Source organism: Nicotiana sylvestris, chromosome 8 (genome assembly GCF_000393655.2).
Source record: "Nicotiana sylvestris chromosome 8, ASM39365v2, whole genome shotgun sequence".
Classification (NCBI taxonomy): Eukaryota; Viridiplantae; Streptophyta; class Magnoliopsida; order Solanales; family Solanaceae; genus Nicotiana; species Nicotiana sylvestris.
In genome coordinates, this window is record NC_091064.1 from 60,581,426 (window position 1) to 60,593,619 (window position 12,194).

A 12,194-nucleotide genomic window follows, 5' to 3' on the forward strand; every position below is an offset into this window, starting at 1 on the left:
AACACAATAGAAATATAGTCACTGTAGGTTTATCCTTTTAAATAAAAATGAGACGAGCCTCAACAAACAAAATGCACCAGTTGCGGGGCCCTCTAAATGTATACATTAAAATGCTTAGAATTCGGGACAGGCCGTTTAGCGAATTTTGCGGTCTTCCTAAAATAACAACACGCTAGTTGCTTTAGGCACGACTTAATTAGATTACATTCTTAAACTCGGGTGCACATTGATGTGACCCAGATCCAAATCTCAACGGAGTCGAAATGTATTAATAACCACGGGTGCATTGATTGTGACGTGGTTCGAGATGCATTTTCACGACGTTGCAATTCTATAAAAAATAAATGATAATTGTAAAAGCAGTTTAAACTTAATAAAAACACGTAAGTCATAACATATATTGAAATCAGATATTTAGCCTTTATAACAATTTAAGCGACCGTGCTAGAACCACGGGATTCGAGGGTGCCTAACACCTTCCCTCGGGTCAACAGAATTCCTTACTTAGAATTTCTGGTTCGCAGACTTCATTTGGAAAAGTCGAAAATTTCCTCGATTTGGGATTCAAGATAAACCGGTGACTTGGGACACCAAAAGCCAAACCGTTCCCAAGTGGCGACTCTGAATTAAATAAATAATCCCATTTCGAATATTGTCACTTAAATTGGAAAAACTCCCTCGCGTATCTAAACCCTTCGGGGCGGGGCGCGCAAAAGGAGGTGTGACAAGACAGATTCGAAAGAAAAGGAGTGAGGATTCAGAACGGGGAGGTGAAGGGGAATCTGGGGTGTTGATTTGGTGTTGATTGAGACCGGCGCCGCCACCGAAGATGGCAAGGTTTTGAGGGCGGCGCTCTAGGGTTCGTGGTAACGATCTCTGAAGAGAGGAGTTGAGAGAGATGAGACGAGGGGGGTACGGGCGTTTGGACATATATATATTAAGCGGTCCCCCATTTTGGAGCCGTTGGATTAAAGAACCTCGACGGCTCAGATCTACTGGTCACCTAAACGACGTCGTTTGATGAGAGGGGGGCTGGACCGAGTGAGACGGGTTTTGGGCTTGGGTAAACGGGTTTCAGGGGTTGAATTAATTGGGCTTTGAGGAATTTTATGGATTTGGCCCAAATATCTGATTCTTTTCACTTCTTTTCCTTTTCCCATTTTCCTTTTATATAAAAACATCTTTTCTTTTCAAAAAAATTAGAAATAAAACCTAAATTAATCCCTAAACCAAATTATCCTACCAAATTAAATTAATTAACTCTAAATAATAATTACCACAACTAATTAAATACCAAATTAATAGAAACTACTAAAATTCGAGGCTAAAAATTAAAAATGCGAAAACGAGCTATTTTTGTGATTTTTCCATTTTTGTAAAACAAACTAATTTACTAATTAATCTAAAATGTAAAATTAAATCCTAAATGCAATACGTGATATTTTTTGCTATTTTTCATGATTTAAATAAAATTAAATATGCGCACAAAATGTAAATAAACACGAAAATTGGGCAATTAATTCCTAAAAACCAAATAAATAAAAAGAAAAATCCTAATTTTGAGGATTCTGTAGGAGTAATTCATGCGAGGCAAAAATTACGTGCTCATAACCTTATTCAACAATGAGATTCTACTCTAATGACATCACTCAATATATGCTACATTTATTAATAACTTATTGTTTCTAATATTAGGTGGTGTAGTTTCAAAACTACTACAATAGCACAATTATGCTAAATGAAGAAAATAAAGAAAATAAAAAATATGAGCAACTATATGAAATCACAAAAATAAAGGTTGAAAAGTGAGAATATTATTTAAATATAAAAAGTAATATATTATTTTAACATAGTTAAGCTTGCATATAATCATATCCAATAACAAAGTGCAACTTTAATGACATCACTAATTATATGTCAAGTTTGTGGATAACTTATTCTTTCTGAGATTACAAGATATATTATTTTTTAGAAAAACTAGAATAATAACATTCTAAGTGTAATAATAATAATAAAATAATTACAAAAAAATATGAAAAATTATGTAGAAACACGTGAAGTAAATGTTGGGAAGAAATAAGGAATTAAAAGATAAACAGTGTAAAAAGAATACAAATTTTTGAAAAAAGAAGAATTTAAAAAGTTAAAATAAAAAATAAATTAAAAAGAATAAGAATAATAAAAATTAAAAAGAAAAGAAAGAGATTCAGAAAATAATCTTGTCAACCCCTTGTGAATTGTAGACTCTAATTGCACCCCTCAATTATACCCAATTACATATTGACCAAATAATTTTACTTGGTGAGACAAACGTATCAAAACTTACACCCAAATTCAATTATAGAGTGACTTTCCAAACAAGCCCTTAATGGACAGAAGAATATAATTTAGATAAAATTTTCTATAATTAAGGTTATTAAATAGTATATTCTAAGAAGCATATAAGAAACTTTAGCTAAAGGAATATTAATAGCATGTTTGGCTAAATTTATTTTTGGCCAAAAGTGCTTTTGGCAAAAAATTAAGGTGTTTGACCAAGCTTTTGGAAGTAAAAAAAGTATTTTTGAGGAGAAATAGAAGCAGTTTTGGAAAAACAAAAAAAGTAGCTTCTCTCCAAAAATACTTTTCAGAAAAATATATTTAGAAGTAATTTTTTAAAGCTTGACCAAATACTAATTATTGCTCAAAAGTGCTTTTCAAACTAATTAGTCAAACACAAACTGCTTCTAGCAAAATATTTTTGAGAAAAGCAAACGGCTATAAGTACAAGACTCACAGATCGCGTGACTCAAAACTTTGTCGTATGCCTGTTTAGAATAGATTGGACTGTGTGACTCTGTATGGGAAGTGGAGCTTCAAATGGATAAGAATGGCGACACGTGTGAAGCCACCAAGAAGTGAAGAGACCACTTGTCTGATCCGAGCTCTATCCTCTTTTATTTTTACTTTTTCCAAAAATACATGCTCCTTAGTAAGCTGACAAAATACTATCTTAGATTGTAGCTATGGCTACAGAATAAATTTATAGCGGTGATCGGCGACGGCTTCTGCTACCGGAGAATCAGACGACTGATTAATCTGTTTGTGGGTCTTGCTATTACTTTGCTGATGAGGTCATCGATGGTGTTCCCCACTAGCTAGAGTCCTTAAAGGGTACGCAACTCCAATTGTTTGGGTAATTTTTTAATATTCTGATATATTGGGGTTAGTCTTCACAGAGTGTTTTTTAGTATCTGAACCATGGTGTTTTATATGTGATGTCCGTTTGTTTGATTGCTTTCACGTGTGCATATTATGTATTTATGTGTTTAGATAGATTTTTGGAATTTGTGCCATTTGGTGTTATATAATGGTTGAATTAAAGGTTTATGGATTGATTTTAGATTGATAGGAGTAAGTCAAAAAGATTGAAAAATACAATCATTTGATTAATATACTCTCAATAGTCCTTAGATGATTGTTTTAGGATGATCCTTTTGTTAACGGATCCGCTAATTACACTCATAATCTCAAAAGATTGATTTGGATGCAAAATAAGAAAACTAGGAAAGTTTGATGTAGGAACTGTGATCGCAGTGACGGAGGCAGAATTTCCGTGAAGGGATTTCAAAAAAGAAAAAAATTAAAAAAGATTGTAGCTTGCGGGAATAGAACCAACAAATCTTATATAGGTTTTGAACTCCCTGACCACTAAGCTATGCTTTTGATCTATGCCAAGGGATTCAAAACATAATATATAGAGGTGAAAAATAGATTTTGCCTTATATATACAATGTAATTTTTTTGCAAAAGGGATTCGGGTGAACCCCTTTGCTCCTTTAAATCCGCCCCTGCGTGGTCGTGGTAGTAGTGGTCAAAGCACAAGCTTACGATTAAAAGAGTAAAGGAAGGAAATTAGCGACTGAACTAAAACCATGGTCATAGGACCAATGGACCGACCGCAGCTGCTATTGTCAGTTTTAAGGGAAAATAGCAATCACAACACTCCATACTACAATAGCTACAAGTAGGGCTCTGGGCACCGGTCATGATTGCCACCCACTGACTAAATTTTTAGGAATTTATCCCCTAATTGTTCTAAAATTTTTCATACTCGTTCCAAACTCTTAGAAATCAAAAAGAAGTCAGGTTCCCAAGTCGGAGAGAATTTTAGATTACCCATTTTTAGGGGGAAGTACGAGAGTTAGACATTGTATTTCCTTTAAGAATAATTACTCTTTCACGGATCATGATGGCAGCTGCACTATCCCATCGGTGGGCGAACCATCCCCAAAATTATTTATCTTTTGAAAGAAAATTAGCGGAAATGAACAACAACAACAACAACATACCCAATATTATCCCACACCGTGGGGTTAGGGGAGTGTAGTGTGTACGCAGACCATATCCCTACCTTGTGAAGATAGAGAGGTTTCCGATAGACTCTCGGCTCAGGAAAGCATAAGCACCACATTAATGAAAATATAGACGAGAAGGGACAGTACCAAAAAAAACCATATAAAAGCAGAATAAAAACAACAAGACAGTAAGGTGATCAACAATGAAAGAAAACAACGATTAGTCATAAAAATCTACTATCAACAGAAAGCGAGACTACATGCCAATACCACTGTTATGAACACTCTAGTACCTACTCTACTACCCTAATCCTCGACCTCCATACCTTCCTATCAAGGATCATGTCCTCGGTCAGCTGAAGCTGCGCCATGTGTTGCCTAATCACCTCGCCCCACCTCTTATTTGGCCTACCTCTACCTCTGCGTATGCCGTCTAATGTCAACCTCTCACACCTCCTTACCGGGGCGTCTGTGCTCCTCCTCCTCACATGACTGAACCACCTAAGCCGCAACTCTCGCATCTTGTCCTCAATAGGGGCCAGACCCATCTTTTCGTGAATAACTTCATTTCTGATCCTATCTAACTTGGTGTGCCCGCACATCCATCTCAACATCCTCGTCTCTGCTACCTTCATCTTCTGGACATGAGCAATCTTGACTGGCCAACATTCAGCCCCATATAACATCGTTGGTTTGACAACCACTCTGTAGAACTTACCTTTAAGTTTCCGTGGCACCTTCTTGTCACACAAAACACCGGAAGCGAGTCTTCATTTTATCAATCCCGCCCAATACGATGGGTGACATCTTCATCAATCTCCCCATCCCCCTGAATAATAGACCCAAGGTACTTAAAACTCCCTCTCCTAGGGATGACCTGCGAGTCCAATCTTACCTCCCCTTCCCCTCCTTGAGTCTCGCCATTGAACTTGCACGCCAAGTATTCTGTCTTGGTCCTACTCAACTTGAACCCTTTAGATTCCAAGGTCCGCCTCCATACCTCTAATTGCGCGTTCATACCGTCTCGCATCTCGTCAATCAATACAATATCATTTGCAAATAGCATATACCACGGCACCTCCCCTTAGATGTGGCGCGTCAGTACGTCCATCACAGCAAATAAAAAAGGGCCGAGTGTTGTCCCCTGATGCAACTCCATCATAATCGGAAAATAGTCCGAGTCCCTACCCACCGTCCTCACTCGGGTCTTTACTAGATCATACATTTCCTTAATCAACCTAATGTAGGAACGATACATCTTTAGCCTTCAAGCTTCTCCACAAACCCTCCTTCGGAACTTTATCGTACGCCTTTTCTAAGTCGATGAAGACCATATGCAAGTCCTTCTTTCTCTCCCTATACTGCTCCATCAATCTCCTAACAAAGTGGATGACTTCTGTAGTCGAACGCCCCGGCATAAACCCAAACTGGTTCTCGGAAATAGACACACTCCTCCTCACCCTTAGCTCTATCACTCTCTCCCAGACTTTCATAGTATGTCTAAGCAGCTTGATACCCCGATAGTTATTACAATTTTAGATATCACTCTTGTTCTTGTATACAGGAACCATCGTGCTCCACCTCCACTCTTCGGACATCTTCTTCGTTCTAAAAATGACATTAAATAACCTAGTGAGCCACTCCAAGCCTGCCTTGCCCGCACTCTTCCGAAACTCCACCCGGATATCATCCGGCCAGGTCACTTTGCCCTCCTGCTCATCTTATGCATAGCCCCCTCAACTTCATCAACTCTAATCCACGGAAATGAAAAGAAATAAATATTACTAAAATTGTTTTGCCATGAATATATATAATAAAGATGCGAAAACAAACTTGCTAAATGCATTTCCCAAAACCTGGTCTGACTTGTACAAGAGCATCTAATAATTACTACAATGTCTGAAATAGTGAAATACAAGTCTCAAAAATACTAAATTAAGTATTGTCCAAGGGTGGGGAAAGATAGACAGAAACATAAGGAAGAGATTCTAGGGTTGTAGGTCCAACTAGTAGCTCACCCTATCGTCTTTGATGAATCGCCTCAAGATCAAACACGAGGTCTTGAACAGGAAGCTGGATCAAACTCAACGCTCAACAAAAGTGCAACGTAATTCCGTAGATATAATAGGCCGACAACGATTAGATAAACACATGGAAGTTACAGAAATTAACAAGTAGAGCAGATAAGACAATCAAGTACAGTGCGACAAGTAGAACCGTCAAGTCAATGACAATTCCGAATTCAAGTTCAAGTAGAAGTTCATAGTAATAATAATCACGATAGATCTCCATAAACTCAGGTTAGAAGCCTAGCTGAAAGTTTCTAATCCGCAAGTCCGTCGAATCTCCAAATACGCACTAGACAAAACAGGCAACAACTCAAGTAAATCAACAACCAAGAGTTCCATGAATATGCAATGCAGTGATATGAAATTCCATGCAGATGGAATACATTGCACTGGCCAACTGTCCATATCTGTGCACACATGTTAAGGGCAATGCCTCGAAGTCATGACCCATGGGGGACCCGTGAAGTCCATGAACTTGTTGCAGCGTGCAACTCGATCCCATATATATGTTTATGTTGCGGCGTGCAACCCGATCCATAACGTACATACCCATTGCAGCGTGCAACTCAATCCATAACGTACATACCCGTTGCGGCCTGCAACCCGATTCCTAATGTAGGTACCCGTTGTAGTGTGCAACCCGATCCATAAGTCATTACAACATGTACCATCATCTTAATTTCCTTCGACATCTTATTCAACAAATGTATGATATGAATACATACATATCAAATATCAAGTCACAATGTAATATGGGATGTATATCATGCATGGAGTCAATCTCAACAATAGCACGATGTCTCAGAATCAGAATCCACATGCCATGGTTACAATCACAACTCAAATAATCAATGTTTATCCTTTCTTTTTTTCATGAAGTAAGGGAGAATCTAGTGTGACAGAATAGTTTCAACCAAAATATTCATAAGTAGAGCAAACGTGGCGAAAAGCCCACATAAACAACAATCATACCAACCTAAGTGGAATTTATCACAACAGTATGCTCGAAGGCCAAATATGCTTACCCATCAACATGTACAACTACATTAACTAACCGAAGTCTAATAAAGATAAGCCGTAACCTACCTCGAAGCCGACCAGGAGCCACGAACCCCAAGCCAACGCCTTTCCTTTCCAGAGTGCTTTTGAATGATCAACGTCTATCAAATATGAACTCTACGTCGAAATACGAATCCATGGATACTCATGTGGCCATAGTTTTACCCGGAACCCAAAAATGGGCCCAAAATAGCCAACCCGAGCCCCAAGGGCGAAATTGGAATTTTATTTAAAAATTGAATTACCTATAACTTATATAGTCTAGATCCAAAAAAACCTATTCAAAACACCTTCATCTTGATTCTCAAATCAACGGTTTACCATTTTTCAACTTTTAGGTTCAAAACTCCAATTTTCTCTGATCAAACGTGGATAAAATTGATAACCAACAGAAATAAACTTGAGGAAACATCAAAATAAAGGTATGATTCTTACCCCTTTGTTGAGACGAGAACAATGCCGTGAAAATCATCTCTAACGAGCTCTAGAACTCAAGATATGCTCAAAATACTAAATGAACGCAGTCTTATTTTTTAATACACAGCGATTTCTGCTTCCGCACCCAATAACTCGCACCTGAGGCCTGCCATGTGTCATTTCCGCACCCGCGGACCTTTTCTCGCATATGTGGGGCCGCAAGTGCAAAGTGGCTGCAGGTGCAGACTCCACTTCGCATTTACGACGCACCAACACCAGATATCCTCTCCGACCCTGAAATGGGCATAACTCCCTCATACGATGTCCTAATTCGATGATTCTTTTTGTTGTGGTTGTGTGATTATGATACAGATCTAATGGTTCAATCGAATCACAAATAAAAGTTGTTTGCTCAATATGGTACCCCTTTTGCCGGAAGAAACAACACCAAAACCTCAAATACGAGCGCTACATAACCCAAATTCATTTGAAACTCATTAGAATCTCACCAACACTTGTGGACAAGTCGAAAATAATCGTAGGTAGCTACTCGAACTCTTAAAACACCCAAACGAATCTGCCTTGACCCGATGTTGACCATGGTCAACTCCAAATCATCTCCAAAGCTAGTTTCTCAACCAACCACCTAAATCACACCCGAACCTCTATGGAGCCAAGCTAACAACTCGACCAAGCAAAAAAACACATTCCGGACCAAATGGAATCGACGAAATTTCAAAAAAGTCACATTTGCTTCCTTGACTCTGGTCAAACTTTCTCACTTCCTTAACTTAAAAACTTCCAATTTCACCAATTGCGATACATAACTCCCGATTGACTCGGGAACCACGCAACCTATCCCTGCGAGTCATAAATATCAATATGAAGCCAAAAGTACCAACAAATTTTGAATCCTAGTCTTATTTCTTCCCGTGACCATTTTTTCACCATAAATATGCATATTTAATGCTAAAACCGACTTAATTGTCAAAAACCAACCAAATAGACTCTAAAATTAGCCCCATCAATTTCTACAGGTCATAAATTAAATTTCAAATCTAACGGAATCTTTAGATCGCCAATTAGAGCACGTTTCCCCAAAATAAACAATTTATCCAAATAAATAAATGCCAGAATTTTCAAAGTGAAACCTTCTCCCAAAGTGAACCAAATGGCATCCATTTAACTTCAAATTTTGCAAGCAAGTCAAAAACTCCGAGATGGAACTACAGAAGGGTATTTTTTAGAAAGAAGCTTAAAAACTCAAAACGGCCAGACATGTCGACCCGAACCTCTCCGGAACTAAGCTAACAACTCGACTAAGCAGAAAAACACATTCCGGACCTAATGGAATTGATGAAACTTCAAAAAAGTCGCATTTGCTCCCTTGACTCTGGTCAAACTTTCTCACTTCTTTAACTTAAGAACTTGCAATTTCACCAAATTCGATCCACAACTCCCGATTGACTCAGGAACCACGCAACCTATCCATGTGAGTCACAAATATCAATATGAAGCCAAAGGAACCAACAAATTTCGAATCCTGGTCTTATTTATTCCCTTGACCATCTTTTCACCATAAATATGCATATTTAATGCTAAAACCGACTTAATTGTCAAAAACCAACCAAATAGACTCTAAAATTAGCCCCGTCAATTTCTACATGTCATAAATTGTATTTCAAATCTAACAGATTTTTCAGATCGCCAATCAGAGCACATTTTCCCAAAATAAACAATTTATCCAAATAATTAAACGCCAGAATTTTCAAAGTGAAACCTTTTCCCAAAGTGAACCAAATGACATCCATTTGACTTCAAATTGCAAGCAAGTCAAAAACTCCGAGATGGAACTACAGAAGGGTATTTCGGAGAAAGAAGCTTAAAAACTCAAAACGGCAAGACATGTCGACCTGAACCTTTCCGGAACCAAGCTAACAATTCGACTACGCAAAAAAACACATTCCGGACCTAATGGAATCGACGAAACTTCGAAAAAGTCGCATTTGCTCCCTTGACTCTGGTCAAACTTTCTCACTTAACTTAAAAACTTCCAATTTCACCAAATTCGATCCAAAACTACCGATTCACTTGGGAACCACGCAACCTATCCCCGCGAATAAATATCAATATGAAGCCAAAGGAACCAACAAATTTCGAATCTTGGTCTTATTTCTTCCCGTGACCATCTTTTACCATAAATATGCAATATTTAATGCTAAAACCGACTTAATTGGCAAAAACCAACCAAATAGACTCTAATATTATCCCCTTCAATATCTACAGGTCATAAATTATATTTCAGATCTAACGGAATCTTCAAATCGCCAATCAGAGCACGTTTCCCCAAAAATAAACAATTTATCCAAATAATTAAACGTCAGAATTTTCAAAGTGAAACATTCTCCCAAAGTGAATCAAATGACATCCATTTGACTTCAAATTTTGCAAGCAAATCAAAAACTTCGAGATGGAACTACGGAAGGGTATTTTGTGGTAAGAAGCTTAAAAACTCAAAACGGCCAGACATGTTGTTACATCAGATACCAATTAAATAATCGTTTGTCCTCGAACGATAAAGGAAAGTACGAAAGCCGACGAGTAACCAAGTAATCTCCATTATAACCTCATGAAAGCCTCCACCGACAAGAAATACGCCGTTAGTACCATTTTTCCCTTTATTAACCAAGCTACCTATAACTTAGCTGAACGACCCAAATTTCCATTTTTTCATACCTGGAATTTCTCTCACAGCTAATCCTCGAACGTAGAACTGACTCTGCTCGAATTCCCTGATTTGATTATAACCATATCTCCATGCGCGTTCGGTGGAATCTACAAATATCACCTTAATCACCATCATCCTTAGTTTTAGCCACAAACCATTGCCCAACCTATAATGATAAAGTGTTCTGATTCTATCAATCCTTTTCTCACACCTTCCTAGGCCATCATTCGCACTAAGATTCCTTAGAAACACATACACACGCCACAAGCACAATTCATGACTTCCTTTCGCCAGAAAAGAATCCTTCCTTTATGTGAGAAAAATTCTAAGTAATTCCATCGATAAACTGATCTTATCCAAAGCCGATTGTGCTAATTGTAATCACGTTAGTACTATATCCCGAAGTCGAAATCACTTTGTCAAAACCCATTGCCCAATTCTTCTCAAATATGCAAATCACCATAGTATAAGCATACCTATAATTACCTGGTCACCTATAATCCGTCGAAAATAAACTGATCAATCTAAAAAATCCCCATAATCACTTGTACCTTCTCAGTACATCTCCAAGCACCTGTGTAAACCATTAGAACTGTACGAATCGTTATCCAAAAGATATCATCAATCCTACTTGCAAATTTCAATGAGATAAGGTAACACCGCCATATCTCCATTCTGAATTGAAATCCATCAAATCCATGAAGGTGATTTACTAGAATACCCATAATCCTTCTGGTAATATAAACATAGCTACCCGGCTCTATTTGAACCGTTCTGACCTGAAAATAAATGTGCAACCCCCCGAATATCACCAATAATTACCCGCACTGGCTCCAAGCCTTCACGAAACCAAACATAGTCCTTTGATAAATCTGTGGCGACCGATTCTAATCCTTTTCTCATGAACAAACAATCTTGGGTTGTCACCCTCGACCCCGAAGGCTGAATCTCACCCAGCTCATCATTCTATAATTGAGAAGCTATACCTTTATGACTTAAGTCCTCATGTACCTCATTTCACACCCGTCACACCAATTTGATAAAACCCCATGAACTCTAGAGCATCAAATTCTTCTTGTGCTTCCTCTTAACTCGCTCACAACTCCGAACATTTCGACGCAAAGTCTGCAGCCTCATTTACTACACCTCCAGCCATCGATTCTCTAATAGTAATATCTCACTACACCTTTAACGATCTAGAAAGTATCGAATCTTGCAACCCTCACGCCTTACCAAATCTTAACGTATCAACCTTATGATCCATGTACCTTACCTTGCGCTATTACTTCTGTCGTGCCCCCTTTCGAAATCGGGTTTATGACATTTGGTATGGGACAACTCGTTCCTTTCAGGAACTGGGTTTTGCATTTTTGAAGAGTCGCCACCTAATGATTTTTAAGGTGCATTAGGACACCAATGAGGTTCAATTCTAAGTAATTTGAATAACCAGAGATAAGGTAAGGGCTTGAAGTTATCCCAAGGGGAAGGTGTTAGGCACCCCTCAGGATCCACTAGTGTGGTTCCCGTCCAGACAGTTATTGTGAATTTAGCAAATATACAAGTACAGGCTCAAATATTAGGGGA

The 12,194-nt window shown here is 38.1% G+C and overlaps 1 long non-coding RNA gene across 3 annotated transcripts in view; it reads left to right on the plus strand.

Moving 5' to 3' along the window:
• The first annotated feature begins 2,787 nt into the window (after positions 1-2,787).
• LOC104227899 (uncharacterized) overlaps positions 2,788-12,194 on the plus strand; it is a 28,584-nt gene continuing 19,177 nt past the window's right edge. Inside the window, exons 1-2 of one of the 3 annotated variants that reach the window (XR_011401830.1) lie at positions 2,788-2,912; positions 2,997-3,153. This is a non-coding gene — a long non-coding RNA (uncharacterized lncRNA). Of the gene's footprint in view, positions 3,176-12,194 lie in introns of all 3 variants that reach the window. The other 2 variants (XR_011401831.1, XR_011401829.1) reach the window with 2 other exon arrangements.